The following is an 8,850-nucleotide window of genomic DNA, read 5'->3' as shown; positions in this document are numbered from 1 at the left end:
AGGTGCACGGGACAATATGATGAATCAGAAGAAACAGCCTTGCCTTCATGCAGCAAACAGTCTAAAGCAGGTGAAGAACATGGAATAAGAGCTGAAGTTCAGAACACTAGAAGCACTAGTCTTACCGTGCTGTGTTCTCATATTTTCTTTGGACTGCATGTCTGTTTCTAAAAATACCAAACATCAAAAGGTGAATGATGAAGGAGAGGGCCATTGCAGGATTGCGTTCTATAAGATAAGGAATTGCAAATCATGTCAAAATGAGGTATGACTGAATACTGGAACAGTTTAGCCTAGAAAAGATAAAAGCAAAGAGAGGTTTGAGAGTAATCTTCAAATACTTGAAGGAAAAAACCTATGGAAGCAGGAATGGATTGATTTTGTCACGGACAACAGGAAGAATCAAGATGGATAGGAGAAACAGACAAGGAAGTAGAACACAGCTCAACCCAAAAATCACCTTCTAGCAACTTCAGCAGGCCAGTAATGAAATGACTTCACAATACCTTTAGGTATTGTGAAGTCCTCATTCAGGAAGTGTTAAGTGACACCTGGGGTCCTGTGTCAGAGGTATACAAAGAAGAGTCCTGCATGTAAGTGGAAAATGAGACTCAAAGTTTCCATCCAGATCTAAGGTTCTATGATTCCACAAAATAAAGGGAACAAATGAATTTAAACTATTTTTACTTACAAAAAACTTTTGTTTCATTTTTTTGCTTTTAACTATCTTTCTACTCTGTATTATCTCCATCAAACCTTTTTGAGTAAGAGCACAGAAAACAGTTTCCTATGACAGTGCATTTACTTATGGAAGGTGTAAACTCAGACAATGGGCTGAATTTTGGCTTGTAGATAAGTTTTGTTTAGCTCGTACAGTGTCTTAACGGTTGAATTTCCTTAGGCAGAGGACCTTGTTTTGCTAGAAACACTAATCTTCCTATCATACTACATCTTTACACTCTCTGCTTTAATTTTTCCTTCCTCATCAGTACAGCATTTGAGTCTGTAATCCTGATTTTGAGTGAGATGTTGGGAAAAGAAAGATGAAGAACATAAGTGTGAAACGTATATTAACTTTGGTGAAAGGGGCAGTGTCTCAGAAATTTCAATGTGACAGTTGGCTTCGCAATTGACTAAAAGACTGGTATATTCAGATTTGTTCTTGGGAATCCCATAAAAAGAAATCACTGGTAATCCATAGCAAATTCCTGAGTGAAAGAAAGACCAGGAGAAGAACATTGCCAATGTAGGCTGGATTTAGACTGGAACTGAGAGGATAATGGGAAATTAAAAGAGTATACAGCAAATATACCTTTACACATTTTTTTAAACTTCACTAGTCTCAAGCACTAACATGTAGAAGTGAGGGTTACCCTCTGAACTGGGGTACTTAGTTTATGCCTATTGTCTCAGTGTCCCATTTGACATAATATTTGTTCAGGATCTTTTTCGTTTTCCACAGGCAGAATTCATATAACATAACATTAACTATTAACAAATACCATTCAATACATTCACAGTGTTGTACAAATGTTACTCCATTTGGTTCCAAAACATTTTTATATTTCTCCACAGTTTCCCTCCATCAGGCACTGGCAACCACTAATCTGCTTTCTGTCTTTATGGATTTACCTAATCTCAGTATTTCATATAAATGGAAATGAAACAGGTGAGTTCCCTGACCCACCCTGCAGGATGTGTAACAGTGTTATGGCTTGTCTTATTTGCTCAAACCCCTTAAGGGAAGGGGAGCACACAGACAGGCAGGTACAGGACCCTAGGCAAGTACACCTGGGCTCTGGCCCCATGGCAGTGTCCAGGGGTGGGTGTCTGTGACTCCCAAAGCCCAAGAAGTACATGTCACAGTGTGCTCTTTTACCCTTGCTGTCTGTGCATGGTTTAAGTGTTAGACAGCTCAGAGGACCCTCTGCCTCTTTTCAAGGACAGAGGGCCAGTGTGACAGCTTTTTGTATCCCAAACTCTTGTCCAGCATTCAGGAAAAATCAGGCCACACATGCACTTGCAGGATGAATGTGGAGTTTTTACTGAGTGGTGGAGGTGGCTCTCAGTGGGATAGATGGGGAACTGGTAAGAGGATTGAGTGGGAAGATGATCTTTCCCCAGAGTTTGGCCATCCAGCAGCCAATCTCCTCTCCAGCCAAATTCCTCTCAGTGTTCAGACGCTCCTTCTCTTTCCTCTGCCAAGCCGTTCTGCTGTTCTTCTGCTCTTCTAGTCATCTCTTTCTCATCTGCTTCTGGAGCCTGAGATCTGTGGTTTATATGGGTACAGGATAGGGGGATGTGGTGGCCAAAAGGCAATTTTTGGACATGAAAACAGGAATGCTTGTTCCCATTTAGGGTCATGAATTTCCAGGCTTGAGGGTGGAGCCTTTGTTGGGGAACCACCCTCTTCTACCCGGTGTTTCCCTGTCTACTGTCTATCAGAATCACACAAAATTAGACCTTTCATGTCTGGCTTCTTTGCCTAGCATAATGTTTTTCATGTTCATTCAAGTTGTAGCATGTATCAAAACAGAATTATTTTTTAGGGCTGAATAGTATTTCATTGTGTGAATATACCTCCATTTGCTTTTCTACTCTTCAGTTAATCAACATTCAAGTTATTTCCATATTTTAGCTATTATGGATAGTGTTGGCATGAACATTTGCATTCAGGTTATTGTTTGAACACCTGTGTTAAGTTTTGGTAATATATATTTAGCAGAGAAATTGGCAGCCCTTGGGTTAATTCTGTTTAACTTTTGGAGAAACAGACAAACTGTTTTCAATAGTAACTTAACCATTTTACATTAATACCAATGATACATGAGAGTTGAAAATTTCTCCATATCCTAACACTTATTTTACTCTTAAAATTTCTAGACCTCCTAGTGTATGCAAAGTAATATCTCCTTGTGCTTTTGATTTGCATCTCCTAATGATTAATGATGTTGAGCATCTTTTCATGTGTTTACTAGCCATTTGTATACCTTCTTTGGAGAAGAATTTATTCAAGTCCTTCGTCTATATTTTAATTGCCTTATCTTTTCATTGTTGAATTGTGAGACTCCTTTATATATTTTGAATAGTAGTCCCTTATCAAGTATATAATTTGCAAATACTTTCTCCAATCTTGTAACTTACTTCACTTTCTTGGTAGTGTCCTTTGATGAACAACAGTTTTTAATTTTTTTGTAGTCCAACTTATTTATTTTTTCTTTATGCTTTTGGTATTTGTAACAATCTATTGCCAAATCCAATGTCATAAAGATTTACTCTTATTTTTCTTTTAAGTTTTAGAGTTTTAGTTCTTATATTCAGGCTTTTTGGTCTACTCTCAGTTAATCTTGTATATGGTGTTAGGTAAGGGTCCAACTTCTTTGAGGGTAGATATCCAGTTTTCCCAGAACGATTTGTTGAAAGACCATTTTTTACCCCAATGAATGTTCTTAACATCCTTCTCAAAACTCAATTGGTTATTGCTGTATGGATTTATTTCTGGACTGTCAATTCTATTCCATTGATCTATAAATCTTTACTCTAGTACTACAAAGTTGTGATTAGGGATGCTTTATAGTAAGTTTTGAAATCAGCAAATGTATGTCCTTCAACTTTGTTCTTAATTATGATGAATTAAAAAAATATTTTCTTAGATATGACACCAAAAGCAAATGCAACAACAGCAACAAAAAAATGGATAAACTGGACATCAAACTAAAATCTTTTGGGCTTCCAGGGACACTATCAAGAAAGTGAAAATACTGTGAACAGAATGGGAGAAAAGTTTCATAAATCATGTATCTCGTTGTATACAGTGTATATAAAGAAATATTACAAATCAGTAATTAAAAAGACACACAATCCAATTTTGAAAAAGGGAAGAAGATCCAAAGGATCTAAATGGATAGTTTTTCAAGCAAGATACACAAATGGCCAGTGAGCACCAGAAAAAGATGCTCAACATCATTAGCCTTCAAGAAAATACATATCAAAACCACACGGATTTGTGGCCTCAAACTCACTAAGATGGCTATACTGAAAGGGAGAGATAGTAAGTATTAGCAAGGATGAGGAGAGACTGAAGCATTTATACACTTCCAGTAGGAATGTAAAATGGTACAGCTGTTGTGGGAAATAGGCTGACAATTCCTCAAATAAGATTGAGTTATATAATTCAGCAATTTTATTCCTAGCAATCTACCCAAGACAAATAAAAATGTATGTCCACACAACTCACAACTCATCATGAATGTTCATAGCAGCAGTTTTCATAATAGCTAAAAGAAGGAGACAACACAAATTTCCATCAACTGGTAAATAAAAAACAGAGAGCATTTTCACACAATAAAATATTTGACAACAAAAAGAAATGAAGCATTAATACATGCTATAACATGTATGAACTTTGATAGCATATGCTAAATGAAAAAAATCACAAAGGACCAAATATTATATGACTTCTTTTATGTGAAATTTCCAGAACAAGCAAATCTATAGAGATAGTAGACAGAAAATTGGTTGTCTAAGGCGAGGGCATGAGGAGACTGGAGGGTGATGATTAACAGGAATAGAGTTCCTTTACCGGTGAGTAAAAATGTTCTAAAATTGCTTATGGTAATAAATGTATGATTCACTGAAAATAGTAAAAGCCACTGAATTGTATACTTTTAATGAGTGAACTGTATGCTATGTGCATTATATCTCAATGAAGTTTTTAAAAAATAAATAGAAGTTGTGGTTCCCAGGAAAGATTTTTTTTTTTTTTTTGAGACGGAGTTTCGCTCTTGTTACCCAGGCTGGAGTGCAATGGCGCAATCTCGGCTCACCGCAACCTCCGCCTCCTGGGTTCAGGCAATTCTCCTGCCTCAGCCTCCTGAGTAGCTGGGATTACAGGCACGCGCCACCATGCCCAGCTAATTTTTTGTAGTTTTAGTAGAGAGTGGGTTTCACCGTGTTGACCAGGATGGTGTCGATCTCTTGACCTCGTGATCCACCCACCTCGGCCTCCCAAAGTGCTGGGATTACAGGCATGAGCCACCACCCCCGGCCGCCAGAAAAGATTTTTATAAACACAGACTTAGCCTAATATTTACATGTAAAATATTACATGTAAAGGTAAAGGGGCTATAATTGCTAAAACAATTCTGAAAAAGAAGTTTAAGGTGGTAAGAATCACTCCACTTGGTGTTACGATGAATTTATAACCATAATAATAAATACAGTAAGGTACTGGAAGAGGAATAGACATGTAGATCAATGGAACACAATAAAGAACCCACAAATAGACCAACGCAAATATTCTCAATAGATTTTTGACAAAGGTGCAAAAGCAATGGAGAAAGGATACTGTTTTCAACAAATGATGCTGGAACAATTGGACACCCATAGGGAAGAAAAAAGGACACCAGCCTTCCTGTATCCACAAATTAATTCAAAATAATTTGTAAATTTATGAAACTTTCAGAAGATACACAGACGAACATCCAGGACCTGGGGTTAGGTGAAAAGTTCTTACATATGACACCAAAAAGACAATCCATAAAAGAAAAAAAATGTTAATGGGACATCAAACTAAAGTCTTCTGCACTATGAAAAGCAAGTCAGGAAACAACAGATGCTGGAGAGGATGTGGAGAACTAGGAATGTTTTTACACTGTTGGTGGGAGTGTAAATTAGTGCAGCCATTGTGGAAGACACTATTGTGATTCCTCAAGGATCTAGAACCAGAAATATCATTGACCCAGCAATCCCATTACTGGGTATATACCCAAAAGATTATAAATCATTCTATTATATAGACACATGCACACGTATGTTTAATGAAGCAGTGTTCACAATAGCAAAGACTTAGAACCAACCCAAATGCCCATCAGTGATAGACTGGATAAAGAAAATGTGGCACATATACCCCATGGACTACTATGCAGCCATAAAAAAGGATGAGTTCATGTCCTTTTCACGGATAGGGATGAAGCTAGAAACCATCATCTCAGCAAACTAACACAAGAACAGAAAGCCAAACACTGCATATTCTTACTCATAAGTGGGAGTTGAACAATGAGAACACATGGACACAGGGAGAGGAACATCACACATTGGAGCCTGTGGGGGGTAAGGAATTAAGGGAGGGATAGCATTAGGAGAAATACCTAATGTAGATGACAGGTTGATGGGTGTAGCAAACCACCATGGCAGGTGTATACCTATGTAACAAACCTGCACGTTCTGCACATGTATCCCAGAACTTAAGGTACGTATTTTTTAAAAAATCATCTACAGTTCTTTTAATTTGGATATAGATAATTTTTTGATTTATTTTTACTAAAAAAAGACATGTTAAGAGAATGAAACTGCAAGTTACAGACAGATACAAAATATTTGCAGATCACATTTCCAATAAAAGCCATATACCTCGGATAGAGAACTCTCTAAACTCAAGAGTTTTAAAAAAATATAGAAAATTTAATTAAAAATTTGCAAAATATAAGATACTTCATCAAAGGGAAGATATAGATGGTAAATAATCATATGAAAAGATGTTCAGTGTCAGCCATTAAGAAAATGCAAATTGAAACCATAATGAGATACCACTACATATCCATTCAAAGTTTTAAAATATTTCTTAAGTGATAATATCAAAGGTAAGGATGTGGAGAAACTGAATGTCTCTTACGCCATTGATGGGAATCTAAAAAGGAACAGCTACTCTTAGAAATAGTTTGCTGGGAGCTGCAGCTCACGCCTGTAATCCTAGAACTTTGGGAGGCCCAGGTGGGTGGATCACCTGAGGTTAGGAACTGGAGACCAGCCTGACCAACATGGATAAACCCCATCCCTACTAAAAATACAAAATTAGCTGTGCATGGTGGTGCATGCCTGTAATCCCAGCTACACAGAAGGCTGAGGCAGGAGAATCACTTGAACCCAGGAGGCAGAGGTTGCAGTGAGCCGCGATTGTCCCAATGCACTCCAGCCTGGGCAACAAGAGTAAAACTCCATCTCAAAAAAAAAAAGAAAAGAAAAAAATAGTTTGACAGTTTCTTACAGAGGTAAACATGTACTTACCCTATGACCCAGAAATCAACAAAAACCTGAACGCAAATGTTTTTATAAATGGTGTTTATCATAGCAACATACTGGAACAACTCACATATAACTTAATGGGCAAATGATAGTACAAACTCTGGCATATCCATGCAGTGCAACAGTACTCAGCAATAAAAAGCAATGAGCTACTGATGCATGCAACAACCTACATGCACCTCAAGGGCACTGTGCTTGGTGGAAAAAAAAAGATAATCTCCAAAGGATACAGGCTGTTGATTTTGTATATATAACATTCTTGAAATTACAAAACCATAGAGATGAACAGATTAATGGATGCCAGGGGATAGTGGTAGTTACAGCAGTCCCCTCATACTTGCAGTTTCACTTTCTGTGACTTCAGTTACTTGTGGTCAATTGTCTAAAAATATTATGTGAAAAATTACAGAAATAATTCATAAGGTTTACACTGCATGCTGTTTTGAGTAATATAACAAAATCTTACACTGTCATGCTTCATGTGGGATGTGAATCATCTTTTTGTCTAGTATATCCATGCTGTAAATACTACCCAAACATTATGTTATAGGATAAAATATAGCATACATAAGATTCCATACTAACCACAGTTTTAGACAACTACTGGGGTTCTTGGAACATATACCTGATGGGTAAGGGGGGACTACCACACATGCACCTAAACATGGGATAAAAGTATATATAACTACACTCACATACATTTATGAAAATTTTTAATTGGGAAAAACTCAGTAAGGTCTGTAGTCAGTTAATAGTAGTATATCAATGTCAATTTCCTAATACTGACATTATAGGACAGCTGTCTAAGATGTTGCCATTTGGGGAATTTGGATGAATGGTACACATGACTACTATTTTGCAACTTCCTGCAAGCCCATAAATTAAAAGTTTAAAATATAAAAGTCAAAATATCAAAATCTACAACAATTTATGTGCAGAGTAAAAGAACAAAAATTTTGCAAAGAAGTTAAAGTTGAATAAAATGTTATAGCATGAAGATTTTTTTTTTTTTTTGCTGCCTCCTTTTCTATACCAATCTGCCATCTCACTAAATTTCTCTTTTTCCTTCAAAAACAAAAATCTTGGAAGAGTTTGAAATTTTCAAAAACTACCATAAAATTCAACCTAAGTGTCCTGCAATGATAAACTTTTTAAATGCAATTCGTCTGCGTTTTGTTCAAAATCATTAGGAAAGCTTTAGTCAAAGAATTCAATGACTAGAGCACCAAAACTTATTTTTGCTCTGTATTTTTGCTTTTATTAAAATACATTTATCAAAAACAAAGCTAAAAAAAGTGGAAGATACTGAAATTTATCTCTGTGTAATCTAGAGGTGACTGAACAAATTAAACAATCAGAATGCTAGTGATATATAAGATTTAGTTTTGAAATCTTATAATTGAATTTTAAGGTATTTTGACTTGTGGCAAATCTTTGATGGAGCCCTCATTTTAAGTGCATAAGTTGTATTCTACATCAGAATAGAATGAAATTAAGAAAGCCTGAATTTTGCAACATGTATTTATGGTAAAATTAAAAGAACTATAGATAGTTTTATTGAAAATCAAATAAATTATTAAGGAAAGATACACTAAATGAAAGCAATATGACAGTATTTGTGAAAATATTTGGACTTAAGAATCTATGCATTTCAGTACAAAAAATTAAAACTAAAAATATTTTTATTTAGTAAAATTGCTCTGAGCTTTCCTGTAGGGAAAAATATATTTTCTTTCTTTCTTTCTTTCTTTCTTTTTTTTTTTTTTT

The sequence above is a fragment of the Cebus imitator genome, unplaced genomic scaffold (assembly GCF_001604975.1).
Source record: "Cebus imitator isolate Cc_AM_T3 unplaced genomic scaffold, Cebus_imitator-1.0 Scaffold670, whole genome shotgun sequence".
Lineage (NCBI taxonomy): Eukaryota > Metazoa > Chordata > Mammalia > Primates > Cebidae > Cebus > Cebus imitator.
Note: the sequence above shows the minus strand (reverse complement) of the source record.